The sequence below is a fragment of the Phyllobates terribilis genome, unplaced genomic scaffold, assembly GCF_046119375.1.
Source record: "Phyllobates terribilis strain yellow unplaced genomic scaffold, ASM4611937v1 Scaffold_7__3_contigs__length_470593459, whole genome shotgun sequence".
NCBI lineage: Eukaryota > Metazoa > Chordata > Amphibia > Anura > Dendrobatidae > Phyllobates > Phyllobates terribilis.
Genome location: NW_027362767.1, coordinates 77,345,623 through 77,362,710, shown reverse-complemented (window position 1 = coordinate 77,362,710; position 17,088 = coordinate 77,345,623). Strand labels below are relative to the sequence as shown.

General features: G+C 46.4%; 1 protein-coding gene across 7 annotated transcripts in view; it reads right to left on the bottom strand.

Annotated features, from left to right (window-relative positions):
• MGA (MAX dimerization protein MGA) overlaps window positions 1–17,088 on the bottom strand; it is an 88,619-nt gene that overhangs the window by 58,992 nt on the left and 12,539 nt on the right. The window lies entirely within an intron of this gene.

The following is a 17,088-nucleotide window of genomic DNA, read 5'->3' as shown; positions in this document are numbered from 1 at the left end:
ATGGGCTTTAAACTTCTTGATGACACTGCGCACGGAAGACACAGGAACATTCAGGTCTTTGGAGATGGACTTGTAGCCTTGAGATTGCTCATGCTTCCTCACAATTTGGTTTCTCAAGTCCTCAGACAGTTCTTTGGTCTTCTTTCTTTTCTCCATGCTCAATGTGGTACACACAAGGACACAGGACTGAGGTTGAGTCAACTTTAATCCATGTTAACTGGCTGCAAGTGTGATTTAGTTATTGCCAACACCTGTTAGGTGCCACAGGTAAGTTACAGGTGCTGTTAATTACACGAATTAGAGAAGCATCACATGATTTTTCAAAACAGTGCCAATACTTTTGTCCACCCCCTTTTTTAGGTTTGGTGTGGAATAATATCCAATTTGGCTTTAGGACAATTCTTTTTGTGTTTTTTCATTGAAGACAAATTAAATGAAGATAATAATACCAAAGAATTTGTGATTGCAATCATTTTCAGGAAGAAACTGAGTATTATCTGACAGAATTGCAGGGGTGCCAATACTTTTGGCCACCACTGTATATGGAACTTTTGGCAACATTCTGTCACATTTTATATGCCTTTCTTTAAGCAGTGGGGTCCTTCTTGGTCTTCAACCATAGAGATCTGTCTTATTCAGGGTACCGCATATAGTACGGTGTAAAATGTCTCAGTTAAGCCTGAAGTTCATTGGATATTGTACTTTGCCATATTTCAAACACACCTTTCATAGGGTTCTCTTTTCAATTTTCCCTTTTCCCCCTGGTCCAGGAAGGTTCTTGACTTTTCCTCGAGTAGCAAATTTCTTGATAACATCTCAAACTGTTGCACTTGGGGTGCCAAGGATTTTGGCGATAGTCTAAGGGTTAAAAGACTGCTTTTGCTTGGTGGTATTAGTATTTCTAGTCTCCTCAGAAAGCCTTCATCTTTGCCATTTTATACAAAAAACAGGGTAATCAAAGCCATGTTCTTGGGCTAATTAAAGTCAAGTGAGAACTGACAAAAAGTGGTCAGTTTGTCCTTTGTTTCAAACTGAAAAAGGGGTGCAATTAACCATGCCCTGGCATTTGTTTTTAACTTTTTATCATTTTTTGTTGACAATTTTTTTGTCATATACTTTTCTGCAATATACACTCTAAGGTCAAAAATATTTGGACACCTACACATTCTTCCTACAGGGGTTTTTATTACCTCCTATTCTAAATCCTTAGACATTAAAATTAAGTTGGTGTTATGATCTGCAACATGAACTAAGGAAAAATAGGGGAAGGCTGTCCCTACAGTAAGACTAAGCTGAATCCCTACAATGTAGCGGGCTGCCTGTTCCTAGTGAACAGACCCACCTTAGTCCTCGGCTAGTCTGAACGAAGACCTATAGCATAAAAGGAGGGGTTCCTAAAAGAACTAAGGACTGGGACAAAAAATGGGACACCTCCTAAACAGAGAAGTAGTTGCAGAACACAAAAAAGAAAAACTGACAAAAGGTACTAGAGGTCCCAGAAGGACCAAGCGAACTGACAGAGAAAGGCACTGAAGCACCAGGCTAGAGAAACAGTCAAACAACACTGAAGTCCAGCACAGCCAAAAGGGCAGAGCTGGAATATAAAGGCATATGGTCACGTGACCGCAAAACACAAGATGGAAAAAACAAACAGGAGGGTTCTAACAGTACCCCCTCTTTTATGAGCATACTCCGAATCTTCCAGGCCCAGGCCTATCCGAAAACCTCTTGTGGAAAGCTTTAACAAGCCTAGGAGCAGAGACATCATCCGTCCTTACCCAGGAGTTGTCTTCGGGACCGAAACCCTTCCAGGAGACAAGATACTGTAATCTCCCTCTATGCCATCTAGAATCCAAGATAAGACAAATTTCATATTCACCGTCTTCCCCCACAGGAGGAACTGTGATAGTGGAATCCCTATCTGATACATCAGCCTTTTTCAACAAGGAAACATGAAACACAGGATTAATCTTCCAGGAAGTAGGGACATCCAACCTGACAGCAGATGGGTTAACAACCTGAAGCACTTTAAATGGGCCCACAAACTTAGGACCCAGCTTTTTAGAGGGAATCCTCAACCGCAGGTTCTTTGAGTACAACCAAACCATGTCACCCACAGTAAACAAAATCTCCTTAGGTTTCCTGTCAAAATACTTCTTGGACTTCTTGTTAGCCTCTTGAAGGTTGCAACGTATATTAGTCTAAGCTCTCTCCAAATCACAGGAAAAATTCTCCTCCTCCGGCACCGCCGACCCCAATTTGGAGAACGAACCAAAAGACGGATGTCTCCCAGTACAACAAAAAAAAGGAGAACACCCAGCAGAGGAGGATGTATGATTGTTAAGAGCAAATTCTGCAAGAGGCAGAAACTCAGACCACACCTCTTGATTGTCCGCCACAAAACAAAACAAAAACTGTTCAACATCCTGGTTCTTTCTTCCAGTCTGTCCATTAGACTCAGGATGATAACCAGACGAAAATGACAAATGGACTCCCAACCTGTCACAAAAAGCATGCCAAAAGCGAGCCACAAACTGAGGTCCTCTATCAGAAACAATATCCGTGGGAACGCCATGAAGCTTGACAATCTCCTTAACAAACGCCTTAGCGAGTGTCTTGGCGCAGGGCAACTTAATGAATGGAACCAAATGACACATCAAACCAAAAAGGTCCACGAAGATCAGTAATAAAATCCATTGTGAGATGAATCCAAGGCGCACTAGGAACCTCCAGAGGGCAAAGCAACCCCGCAGCAGGAGTATGTGAAGCCTTTGACCTGGCACACACAGTACATTGACGCACCCACTTGATGACTTCCTTCTGCCATCCAGGCCACCAAAAACTGCAACTGATAAGTCTCTTAGTCTCCGAAATTCCTGGATGACCTGCCAACCGAGACTCATGACACTCCACAAACAAATCTCTCCTAAAGGCTCTAGGCACGAACAACCTCCCATGGGGAGTGTTAGATGGAGCATCATCTTGAGCTGTCAGAATCCCATTCTCCAAAATGGAGTCCAATGCCGCCACCACAACTCCTTTCTGTAAAATGCTCTCCTCCTCCTCGGCACCGACCGTAGGAGAGAAGCTGCGAGATAAAGCATCGGCTTTAACATTCTTAGTACCAGGGATATAGATAACAGAAAAATGAAACAGAGAAAAAAAAAAGTGCCCACCTAGCTTGACGGGCATTCAAGCGCTTGGCAGCATCCAGATAGACCAAATTCTTATGATCTGTGAAAACCTGAATAGGAAATCTAGCGCTTTCCAAAAAATGACGCCAATGTTCAAACGCAAGTTTAATAGCCAGCAACTCCCTATTTCCAACATCATAATTCAGTTCGGTTTCCGAAAACTTTTTCGAAAAGAAGGCACAAGGATGTACTCCATCCCTGTTCTCCTGAGACAAAACTGCTCCGACCCCCACCGATGAAGCATCGACCTCGACCAAAAAAGGCTTGGTCTCATCAGGCTGCATAAGGATAGGGGCAGAACTGAACCTCTCTTTGAGATACTCAAACGCTTCAATGGCCTCAGTAGTCCACTGGGCCGTATTCGCACCTTTCCTGGTGAGATCGGTCAGAGGTTTAACAATTACAGAAAAATTCTTAATGAATTTCCTGTAATAATTGGCAAAACCCAAAAATCTCTGTATAGATTTCAAACCAATAGGCCTAGGCCATTCCTGCACAGCCTGAACCTTCACAGGGTCCATCTCAAAGCCCTCGCGGGAGACAATGTAGCTCAAAAAACTAATTTCCTGCACAGCGATCTCACATTTCTCCAGCTTAGCAAAGAGTGAATTATCACTCAATAACTGCAAAACTTCACATACACTCTGCCAACACTTTTCAACATGACAATGACCCCAAACACACCTTCAGGCTGTGTAAGGGCTATTTGACCAAAAAGGAGAGTGATGGGGTGCTACGCCAGATGACCTGGCCTCCAGTCACCAGACCTGAACCCAATCGAGATGGTTTGGGGTGAGCTGGACCGCAGAGTGAAGGCAAAAGGGCCAACAAGTGCTAAGCATCTCTGGGAACTCCTTCAAGATTGTTGGAAGACCATTTCCGGTGACTACCTCTTGAAGCTCATCAAGAGAATGCCAAGAGTGTGCAAAGCAGTCATCAAAGCAAAAGGTGGCTACTTTGAAGAACCTAGAATATAAGACATATTTTCAGTTGTTTCACACTTTTTTGTTAAGTATATAATTCCACATGTGTTAATTCATAGTTTTGATGCCTTCAGTGTGAATGTACAATTTTCATAGTCATGAAAATACAGAAAAATGAGGTGTGTCCAAACTTTTGGTCTGTACTGTATAGCATAAAGGGAGGGGTCCCTAAAAGAACTAAGGACTGGGACAAAAAATGGGACACCTCCTAAACAGAATAGTAGTTGCAGAACACAAAAAAGACAAACTGACAAAAGGTACTAGAGGTCCCAGAAGGACCAAGCGAATTAACAGAGAAAGGCACTGAAGCACCTGGCTAGAGAAACAGTCAAACACTGAAGTCCAGCACAGCCAAAAGGGCGGAGCTGGAATATAAAGGCAGATGGTCACGTGACCGCAAAACACAAGATGGAAAAAAACAAACAGGAGGGTTCTAACAGTTGGTCCATTAGCAGCTTTATTAGCTTCCACTCTATTTTTGAGGTCAAAATGCTGGAAGAGAGGCCGGGCTCACAATCTCCACTCTAGTTCAACCCAAAGATTTGGGATGGAGTTGAGGTCCAGGTTCTGTGCGGCTGGTCATGTTCTTCCACCAAACTCCCCCAACCATGTCTTTTTGGACCTTGTGCACTGGGCACAGTCATGGGGATCAGAAAACGGCCTTCACCAAACTGTTCCCAAAGAAGAAAGCTATAATTCTCCAAAATGTCCTCTATGCTGACGTGTTAAGATTTCCCTTCACTGGAACTAAAAGGTCAAGGCCAATCCTTCAAAACTATCCCATAGCTTTCTCGCTCGAAACTTTACAGCTGGCACCAGGTAACGTTTTCCCAGCATTTACCAAACGCAGACTCAACATAACATGTTTCCGCTACTCTGGAGTCCAGTGATGGTGTACTTAGTGATGTAAGGCTTGCATGCAGCTGCTTGGCCATGGAAACCCATGCCATAAAGCTCCCGTAATGGAGTCAGCAAAGCGCTGAGGACTTATGCCCTCTGCTCCTCAGCACTCTGGTCTTCACTTCATTTCTGAGTTGCTTTGATCCTTCCACTTTTCAATAATACCACTCACAGGTGATTGTGGAATATTTAGGAGGGAAGAAATTCCACAAACTGATAGGAGGCTCCTATTACAGAACAAAACTGGAATTCAGGGAGCTCATTAGAACAACCCATTCTTTCATGTTAGTAAAGGCAGATGGCATGGTTATACACTGGATTTTATTCATCTGTGGCAATGGGACTGACGGGAGAAATCTTAATTTGATAATTAAGAGGTATGTCCCAATACTTGTGTCTCTAAGGTGAATGAGTTCATGGAGATATTTCTCAAGCCACAATTGTATAGGAGTGTCAGCTCTCGCTGTTTATAAAGTACACTTTGCTGTTGTGGAGTGGACACCGAAACCAGAAGGTCTGCGGAGCAGCATGTTAAAACTTATCACTAGGCCTCTAGCAATAGTTTTATACTTGTGACTTTCTGACACTTATTGGAGCCAAAAGTCATGCACACTGTAGGAAAGACTAAATGCAACACGAAGGGATGAGGGGAAGGGAGCCCAGACACTAAGGAAAGGGGGAGTAGAGACCTCCTAGGCAGATCTGATATCACCATCTCCCCTATCTTCTCTATATTGGTTCCTCACCAATCGCTGCACAGGAAGAGCTAGGCCCTGGATAGGGAAGGGGAGGGGGGGGTGAGCATTAATCAGTCCCCACTAACAACTAAAGACAACAAGGGAGATAAAGACAGGGGAAAGTAACTTAGCTTGAGCCGACTTCAGAGAGATTACACACACGACCTCTTAGCATCAGGGAGGAAGTAAGCAGACTGCAATAGCTGCAAGCCTTCACAAGGGAAAATGTGAATATCACAGGCGCCTCCCTATAGCAAACTGAAAGTATTTAATCACCCAGGCCAGGGTGTTAATTAGAGCAGGAGGGAGGTAGCCACTGGGTCCTAGAGTGAGACAGATTCTAAGAAGGTGTCTGTAATGCCAAACGAAGAGATCTCCTGCAACCAACTGCAGGGTGACTGTCTGTCACATCTGACACACCCTTGATGCCATATTACCATATCTTTTAAGATGTAGGTGAAAGAAAGAAGCAGCAGACGTTTTTCCTATCTGCCAGCAAAGATAATTAGGGAGGTTCTGAAAATCTAGACAACATAACATTGAAATATCCACTCTTTTTAGAACTTGTGTGATTATTAGAAAGTCCACCTTTATGCACTTTAAACCACTGGACAATTTCAGGGATCCAACCACCAATCCATAGAGTATGTCACTTGAGGGAAAAGGAAGAAAAAATGGTCTAGGGAAGATGACAGGGTCTGGTGTGGAATTGCACTTATTTTACAGCTGGAAGCAGGAAATCAGGTTTGCCTCCTGTCCTGGATCCAGGGATTGATTCCTTCTCCTCCTCCTTATTCCAGCCGACCCCTTCTATTTTTGAGTGGGTTTACCATGGTGCGGTTCTGTGATGTTACACACTCAGGTTTATAGGCTGGCTTAGGTGGCAGAACTTTGTGGTAGTTGGTGTCCTTGCCACAACTATAGACCGTTACTAGCTCATCATTGGCCTCTTGATTAACTCATCTATGCTATATCGCTGGCCAGTTCTGTAACATCGATGCATGCTCTTCCACATTACTGGTCAGCTCTAACTTGAACTCTGTGGCTTACTCAGCTCTTCTATAGCACTGAGTTAACTCTGCAGTACCACTGCCAGCTCTGCTTTGAATTGCGACCTCAGCTCTGCTACATTACATCATTGGTCCATACTGCCTTTGACTCTGGACTACCTCAGCTCTGCTAGAATAAGGAGTCAACTCTGCCAGTTCAGTATTTAACTCTGAAAAACTCAGCTCTGCTACTTCGACCATTGGTCCGGTCCAGTCTTTGTACCTCCTATGTAACTTTGCTCTTCTACATTGGTTCCTCAGTGCCGAGTCGCTCCACCTCCCTTGTGGGCTACAACTCTACTATGTCAGTTGTAGTTGCATTGACTGCATCATATCCCATGGTTCCCGGTCTACTTTCCTGTAACCATCCAGCCCCTGTTGTTCCAGCTGAACCACCCAGATGCACCGTCATATGCCTGGGCTGATTTACAACTGTTCATCCGGACCAAGGCCTTCACGGATCCACCTTACCAGGGGAGACCAAAATAATTTGACCAAGGGCTTGCATTGCCTCCTTCAATCAACCTGTTTTACCTTATTTGGGAACCTATTTTCTGAGTTACAAGCGGTTCCCATGGATCTAGTAAAAAATAGAATTAGACTTCCCGGAAATTCGGTTTCTAATAACCCACCAAGACAGCACAACGGAGGATGTTACCCCACCCTAGTAGGGACCAGAAACACAGAGGTCAAATAGTCCCTCCCACATCCTCCCTCCAGTGTCATTATAAAAGGACCACAAGAGCATAGATGCTTCAAATTATATTTTATTAGCACCGATTGAAAAATGCAAGAAATAAGCAAGGGGAGGGAATTACCCGTGCTGTCAGGTTGGGTTATTAGAAGTCAAATTACCGGTCTAATTCTATTTTCTCTAATAACACCCCACGACAGCACACCGGAGGAATACCCAATAGTAATGTTTAGGGAGGGACAATAGCCTGCAGAACTTTCCTCCCAATGGCTAAGTCTTTAACAGACATTAGATCTAGCCTGTAATGTTTGAGGAACGTATGGAGCGAGGACCAGGTAGCAGCTCTGCAAATATGTTCAATGGAAGAGCTGGCTTTCTCAGCCCAGGAGACAGATACCACTCTAGTAGAGTGAGCCGTGAGCTTCTCCAGAGGTGAAAGATCCTGCATATGGTATGCTTCAGTAATCGCTCTCTTGATCTAGTTGGCGATTGTGGATTTGGAAGTCTTCTTCCCTTTATTCTGGCCATGAGGCTGGACAAACAGATTCTGGTCTCTTCTCCACCCCTGCGTTTCTTAGAGATAATAAAGGACAACCCTTCGTACGTCCAGAGTGTGGAATTCTTCTCATTCGTCAAGATTCTGACAGAAGGAGGGAAGAATTATCTCGAGATCTGTGGAACTCTGAGACCACCTTGGGTAGAAACGATGGGTCCAGACGAAGAATAAGTCGGTCATCTAGAATTCCCAAGTATGGTTCGTTAACTGAGAGAGCCTGTAGTTCGCCCACTCTTCTGGCTGTGGTGATAGCTACAAGGAAGCCTGTCTTCCATGAGAGTCTGTCCAGCTTTATAGATAAGGGCTCAAATGGAGGAAGTGTCAGCCATTTAAGGACAGTATTAAGGTCCCATGAGGGGACTAGGTTGACTGCCCTAGGACGAAGGCGAGAAACTGCCTTATTAATATCTTCACCCAGCGATGCTCGGCCAGGCTCTGGTCAAAATAGGAACTTAACGCTGCTTTTTGGACCTTCAGGGTATTGGGTTTGAGATCCTTTTCTTGGCCTTAATGCAGAAAATGAAGGATCTGGGAGGTGTTTGGTTGACATGGATCTGGATGTTCGGGCGCACTCCAAGATATAAAGGTCTTCCATATTTTAATGATATATGGTGTTAGTTACTGGTTTCCTACTTTTTTGAAGAGTTCTATTGACTATCTGAAAGAACCTTAGTTTTTAAAATTGAGAAGCCAGGCAGACTGGTGTAGATTCTCAGGTTTTGGATGGTGAATTAGCCTCTGGTGAAGGAGGTCTCTGATTGAAGGATCAGGGGACCATCTATACTCAGGCTGGTTAAAGTGCCAAACCAGCTCCTTTTCGGCCAGAACAGTGCTACTAGGCTCACCTTGGCCCTTTGGGATCTTATTTTTTGCAGGGTGGTTGTAGAATTGGAACCAGAGGGAAGGTGTACAGCAGCTTCAATTACCATTGGTGGGCAAATGCATCCACACCTAGGCAGGCATCGTCTGGATTTAGGGAAAAGAACAGAGCCACTTTTGCATTCTGATATCCTGCGAAAAGATCTACCTCCGGGTGACCCCACCTTCTGGTTAGCATCTGGAAGACTTCGGGATTTAGACTCCATTCTCCCGGGTGAATCGTTCACCTGCTCAGGAAATCGGCCTGGACGTTGACTGAACCTTTTATGTGGAGGGCTAATAAAGAGAGAAGGTGTTCTTCGGCCCAGTAGGATATTCTTGCAGAGATTGTTTTTAGGTCTTCATGTCTCGTGCTTCCTTGGTGACAGAGGTGGGCTACCATAGTCATGTTGTCTGAATAGATCTTTATATGGGTATCCTGGATCAGAGATGTTGCCAATCTGAGCACTTCCTCCTTCCTCCACAGCCTTCAGTTCTCCGAAGTTGGAGCATTGCTGGCTGATCTTCTTTGACCAGAGTCCCTGGAATGAATTTTGGGAGACCATGGCTCCCCATCCACTTCTGCTGGCATCCACCTTTATGGTCACCATAGGGTCCTGGATCCAGGGGACTCCTGTGTTTAGGTTCCCCGGGCTGAGCCATCAGAATAGAGAGGCTTTTACCCGAGGTGCTATTGGGATCATCTTGTTTAGGGATTTTGGGAATCCATTCCAATTTACAAGAATGTTAGTCTGTAATGTTCTTGGGTCCAAGCTACCATCTGGATGCAAGATCTCATGGAGCCGAGAACGGACATGGCACACCTTACTGACACCAATTTCCTGCTTTGCACTATGCTTATCCTTGATCTTAATTGGATCTGCTTCTGTTTGGGTAAAAAAGATGTCTAGTTGTGGGAATCAAAGAGAACCCCCAGGAATGTCTTTGTTGTGGAGGGAACCATATCTGATTTTTTGTGGTTCACTACCCAACCCAGGGATGTTAGGATTTGTGTCGTTGTCTATAAATATTTCTGGAGTAACGGTATTGAGGGGGCCACCAGCAGAAAGTCGTTGAGGTATGGAATTATGCAAATATCCTCACGCAACCTCCGATCCTCACAAGATCTCCTGCTCTACTCCCCTCTTATCTCCTCCTCCCACAACCGTATACAAGATTTCTCCCGTGCTTCCGCCCTACTCTGGAACTCTCTACCCCAACGTATCAGACTCTCGCCTACCGTGGAAACCTTCAAAAGGAACCTGAAGACCCACCTCTTCCGACAAGCCTACAACCTGCAGTAACCACCGCTCCACCATACCGCTGCACGACCAGCTCTACCCTCACCTACTGTATCCTCACCCATCCCTCGTAGATTGTGAGCCCTCGCGGGCAGGGTCCTCGCTCCGCCTGTACCAGTCGTTGTCACATTGTGTTCAAGATTATTGAAATTGTTCTTGTATTATACCCCCTTTTTCACATGTAAAGCGCCATGGAATAAATGGCGCTATAATAATAAATAATAATAATAATAATAAATATCCCGACCCCTAATGTAAGCCATGACTTTTGCCATAATTTTCGTGATTATCTGTTGTGCAGATAATATCCCAAATGGGAGAACATCGAACTGATAGTGCACTGCTTGTCCTCCCTGGACAACCGCAAGCCTCAGGAACTTCAGATAGGTTGGATGAATAGGGACGTAATAGTATGCGTCCTGTAGATCGATTGTAGCCATGACGAATTCCATCTTGAATCTCCTGTATACTATGTGCTGGTTCAGGGGTTTCAAGTTGATTATGATTTGATGAGATCCGCTTTGTTTCTTTATCAGAAAAATCCTGGAGTAGTGTCTCGTTTTTTTTTCTTTTCTGGAAAGAAACCCCTGAGCATAGCAGGCTTTTTAGACTGGTTATTAAGATGGATTGCAGCTTTGGAGAGGAGAATTGGTTATCCTTACTCTCTGTGGGGGAAATAGGAGGAAAATTCTATTTTTATTCCTTCTTCGACTGAGCTTAGAGTCCATGGATCTGTGCACAGCTTGCGCCATTGGGGAAGGAATCCTGAAATGGAACCCCCTACTGTCTTGGTTTGTTTTGACTCTGGCCTTGGGAGAAAAAAATATTTCTGTCCCACCCACCTTTTGGATAGCTCAACCAGCTCAATTTCCTTTTCCTCTGTACTGAGGAGGCTGTTCATGAGAAGGTAGAAAGGTTCTTTTCTTAGAATTTCTAGGTTCAGGTAGGGCTTTCTTTTTATCTGAAGCCTTCTCTAGTAAGTCATAAATGGCTATGTATGGGAAACACTAGCTTCTTTCTTGAATGGAGAACGCCGAACATTTCTTCGTGTACCGTATGGGAGGTCTTCTCCTCTTCTACATCAAGGAGTTCTTCCATGTTTTCAGAGGAAAAATAATATTTATGTTGGGAAGCATCAGGGTCAGTGCTTAGCTCGCCTTCCTCCAGAAGTTCCTCGGGAATGGACATCTCCTCTTGAGAGTCCGTCCCCTTCCTCTTCCAGGCTTATCTTCCTTTTCTTAGCCACTGGGGAAATACTGGGAGAGGGTGTGGGCTGGAAGAAAGAGGCCAGGGAAGATTTAATCTCCTGGCGGACTATTTCTTTGATCTCTTCCATTAAGGAAGGTTGTTCTTCCCTGATGATCTTCTCAGTGCATTTTTCACATAAAGGTTTCTTATGGAAAGAAGCCAGTTTCTTTGCACAGACTGCACATTTGCGTTAGGTTTTAAATCTGCTCCCTGGATCAGGTTCCTTGTCGCCCTGAAAGAGGAGGGAAGAAATAAAGCTGTATATTTCTAGATTGTAAGCCCTCATGGGCAGGGTCCTCTCTCCTCCTGTACCAGTCGGTGGCGTGTTTTTGTTCAAACTATTGTACTTGTCGTCTGCTACGTATACCCCTTTTTTCACATGTAAAGCACCATGGAATTAATAATATATACACACACTATACCTGCACCATGGAGAAGGACTACCAGTGTCAGACTACTTACTAGGACTGGAACAGCGCTGGGCTCTGCAGATGCAGAGCGGGAAGAACCTGAACCCTCCATGCTAATCACTCAGGATTGGCCCTACCTTAAGGTGCCTTCTTATCCGGGGCTCTTATATGGGTGACCGAATCCAGTGCCATCCTCTCAAAGGATGTCCTCCCTCTGAAGTCCAGGTGTGAAAGCCAGGTGTCTCTGCAATCACAGGAGGTCATTGCCGCCATTATCCGGCTTCTCCCTGCGATGCATTCCAGCATGGAACGCAAAATCCGAAAGGGACGTCAAAAACCACAGCCCGACGTCTGCCGTCACTTCAGGCGGCCGTCGTGACGCGCGCACTTTAGCGCGAAGCACCAGAAGCAACCAAGGAGACCGGTGCTTCTTTCCCCGAGAGGAGGAGGAGATGGGCTGGAAGAGCTCAGAAGCCTCCAGCCTGAAGAACCCTTCAGACCTTGCCCAAAGGTGCGGACTGGAGGGGAGTCCCAAGTCCTTATGGAGACGGGAGCAGCGTTCGGAGAGGAGAGGTAGGCCCACTCGGTCTCCTGCTGCCCGGATATTTTAATATTCCCTGGGTGCCTACCGCCGGCGCAGAATACCATCGTATATCACCTCTTCATCCCTGATAGGGACAGGAAAAAACACTGGCGGGAGGATGTGAGAGGGACTATTTGACCTCTGTTTCCTGCCCCTACTAAGGTGGGGTTACATGCTCCGGTGTAATGTCGTGGGGGGTTATTAGAGAAAAAAGTAAGCTTGATGCATGAAGTCCAGCCAGATCCTTGCGAGAACATGCTGGAACTTTGAGGACAAAACAGGTTTTTCCCAGTTCCTCATAACCTAACCAGCATCCCCATCATAATCTCTGTCCAGTACCTGAGGCTCTCCTCCGAGTGACCCACATGAAGAGTCAACTGGGTAAAGAGGAGAAATCCAACTTCTCTACCAAGCACGATGGCTCAGTGGTTAGCACGGCAGCACTGGGGTACTGGGTTCAAATCCTACCAAGGACAACATTTGCAAGGAGATTGTATGTTCTCCTCGTGTTTGTGTTGGTTTTCTTCGGGTTCCCCGGTTTCCTCCCACACTCCAAAGACATACTGATAGGGAATGTAGATTGTGAGCCCCAATGGGGACAGCGATGATAATGTATGTAAAGCGCTGCGGAATATGTTAGCGCTGTATAAAAATAAAGATTATTTATTATTGTTACCAAGTCCATCCCATAACTATGAAACATTAACAGAGAATGATGGGAGAATTCCACCTTATAAAATGATGCCAGAGGCCATCGTTTCCTGTCCGGACAGCGGCGGTCTGACACTAGTGTCGTTAACATTGTAAAGGAAAATACCAATCAAGTACTGGAGTGTGAATGAGGCCTGATTCTGAAATGATAGCTATGCATTCAAAAATTGATGCAAAATACAAAGAGGTATAGTATGTGCTAAAGCCACGAGGGGGTTGATATCACTACTATACAATTCTCTGTTGCTAAAATTTCTGGGAGACCCATGACCTTGGTTAAAGCTAGATGAGAGAGAGGTGTGGGAAACAATTCTATGGAGTGGGAGGACATCCTTGAATCAACAGGTCAACAGGACTCCCAAGGCACTATGTAAAATGGGCCTTGGAAAAGATTACATGTATTCAAGATGTAAAGAAGAAGGAGCGGACTTTATACATATATCCTGGTCCTGTCCCCAACTGGCTGAATTATGGGAAAATGCTGGAAAGTTAGTCTCGGAAGTGTTTGGCCTCCAAGTTCCCTTTAATCCCAAGACATATATTCTGGGCCATGTTGGAGACGAGGTAGGTTCGGATCCAACTGGCTGTAACAAAAATATGCTACCAAGTTAGGAAGTCAATAGCTAAGCATTAGTTAGCAAAGGATTCCCGGTCGATAGACGATATAACTAGATGTTTGAATCACACAGTACTGATTTGGGGAGCAATAGCTAAATTTAGTAAGCAATGGGGCAACTGGATTACATGCCCTGGGGTGATTGGTATTTGAGGAGTTGGCGAGGGATGTAATTTTCAATTTTCTAATACTTTAATATTTATTGATTACATGCTTTGGTGTGCACCAGAAAGGGAGGGAAAGTGTGTTGGGACTGTAGGAAAGGTGGAGGTGAATGGGTTAAATGTTTGTTTTTTGGGTGGGCAAATGCAAATACTTGTGCGAATTATATATGTACGAGATGTTTAATGATATTTTCGCCAAATGCTTGTTGTTACTCTTGATGAATGTTTAAATAAACTTTTCTTGATTTTAAAAAATAAATAAAGAGTTTGTAACCAAAGGAAAAAAAGATCCCAATCTTTTCTTAGGCAGCTGTTGGTGTATAGTACATATTGTACTGTCAAAAATGTGCAACGTGTGTCTTTTTCCCACCTTATAAGCTAAGAATATTTGCAGTCTAATTCCTTCCAGCTACCATTGAATTTCAATTTACAGTTTTACATTGGAAGGAGTTTTTGGAAACTTAGGAGGAATTTGAACATTTACAAAATAGTTGTTAGAAGGCTATTATGAAACCACCTTTACCTGAAAAATTACATAAATTGTCTTTATAAATACGTAAACTGTAACCCCTTAACGACCAGTTACATACATTTTGGTCATGGTGGGGGTGAGCAGATACTGGCTGTGTATCATAGCCACATCTGCCTGTAACAGCAGCGATCAGACCTAGCTCAAATGGCTGCTGTTTAACCATTTACACGCTGCTGTCAATCAATCACAGAGTGAGTATACTGGCTCCTATCGGCCCTCTGTGATACGACGAGGTGTCACTATAGCAGCACACGGCCTGCGGAGCAGCCCTGGGCCCGCTAAAGGCAGCCGCAGAGCAGCCCTGGGCCCGCTAAAGGCAGCCGCAGAGCAGCCCTGGGCCCGCTAAAGGCAGCCGCAGAGCAGCCCTGGGCCCGCTAAAGGCAGCCGCAGAGCAGCCCTGGGCCCGCTAAAGGCAGCCAAAAGCAGCCCTGGGCCCGCTAAAGGCAGCCAAGCAGCAGCCCTGGGCCCGCTAAAGGCAGCCAAGCAGCAGCCCTGGGCCCGCTAAAGGCAGCCAAGCAGCAGCCCTGGGCTCGCTAAAGGCAGCCAAGCAGCAGCCCTGGGCCCGCTAAAGGCAGCCGCAGAGCAGCCCTGGGCCCGCTAAAGGCAGCCGCAGAGCAGCCCTGGGCCCGCTAAAGGCAGCCGCAGAGCAGCCCTGGGCCCGCTAAAGGCAGCCGCAGAGCAGCCCTGGGCCCGCTAAAGGCAGCCGCAGAGCAGCCCTGGGCCCGCTAAAGGCAGCCAAGCAGCAGCCCTGGGCCCGCTAAAGGCAGCCAAGCAGCAGCCCTGGGCCCGCTAAAGGCAGCCAAGCAGCAGCCCTGGGCCCGCTAAAGGCAGCCAAGCAGCAGCCCTGGGCCCGCTAAAGGCAGCCAAGCAGCAGCCCTGGGCCCGCTAAAGGCAGCCAAGCAGCAGCCCTGGGCCCGCTAAAGGCAGCCAAGCAGCAGCCCTGGGCCCGCTAAAGGCAGCCAAGCAGCAGCCCTGGGCCCGCTAAAGGCAGCCAAGCAGCAGCCCTGGGCCCGCTAAAGGCAGCCAAGCAGCAGCCCTGGGCCCGCTAAAGGCAGCCAAGCAGCAGCCCTGGGCCCGCTAAAGGCAGCCAAGCAGCAGCCCTGGGCCCGCTAAAGGCAGCCAAGCAGCAGCCCTGGGCCCGCTAAAGGCAGCCGCGGAGCAGCCCTGGGCCCGCTAAAGGCAGCCGAGCAGCAGCCCTGGGCCCGCTAAAGGCAGCCGAGCAGCAGCCCTGGGCCCGCTAAAGGCAGCCGAGCAGCAGCCCTGGGCCCGCTAAAGGCAGCCGAGCAGCAGCCCTGGGCCCGCTAAAGGCAGCCGAGCAGCAGCCCTGGGCCCGCTAAAGGCAGCCGAGCAGCAGCCCTGGGCCCGCTAAAGGCAGCCGAGCAGCAGCCCTGGGCCCGCTAAAGGCAGCCGAGCAGCAGCCCTGGGCCCGCTAAAGGCAGCCGAGCAGCAGCCCTGGGCCCGCTAAAGGCAGCCGAGCAGCAGCCCTGGGCCCGCTAAAGGCAGCCGAGCAGCAGCCCTGGGCCCGCTAAAGGCAGCCGAGCAGCAGCCCTGGGCCCGCTAAAGGCAGCCGCGGGCCCGATAAAGGCAGCCGCGGAGCACCCCTGGGCCCGCTAAAGGCAGCCGCGGAGCAGCCATTATCATACTCATTCGTGTGACGCTCAGCCATGTAGGAGACCATGATTTGCACTATATACTGCAATATTGCGGATTAAGAGATCGCAGGTTCAAATACCCTAAAGGGACTATAATAAAAAAAATTACATCCCCCTTTTACCCATAAAAAAAAAATGTATTAAAATTAAACATTTGGTATTGCAAGATCCTTGAAAGGGCTAAAAAGGGTGTCTGAAGCAATAATCAGACACGGGGAACTTGCTGCGGAGATTCTGCATTACTCATTGGCAGTAAATTACAGTAGAATATGTGTGGATAGGGGTGGGAGGGGGGGGGTTCGAAAACAATCCAAGTGTAACGGAAAACAAAAAAGGGATGTGTTTTAAGAGGCACCAAAACCTCGGTGTTAAAAAGTTTGCAAACCAAGAGGTGGCGTCGCGTTATAGTTTTAGTCAAGAGGATTCGTAGGACTCTACCAGTATTATCTGTTCGTTCATTGGGTGATAGGCCACCATAAACGATCCTAACAATTTATGTCATCAGTGGCACATTGGTCCGATAACGAAACATTGTTTGGGGACAGACCGATAATGTTAGCGATAGTTCTGCCACCATTGTTTGTCGGGCTGTGCTAAAAACTCATTGTCAATCGGCGCCCTTTAAATGCACCACTAGATTTATCAATCGCCATGCGTCACAGTGATAAATCTGCCATTTTCAGATTGTCTTGTCTAAATCTGGCCATACACATGAGACAGCCATCTCCCTGATTCCCCATAAAAGTGAGCGCTCGGCTCAGCTATGCATTCATGTGCTTTAGGACAGATTAAAAGCCTACCCTAAAAACAAAAAGGATGTGCAAGTGAAATTTCGATAGCCCAACCCTCAGCCAGAAATCTTAAATTGCAGCATTGCACTGTGCATACTCCACCGGGTCA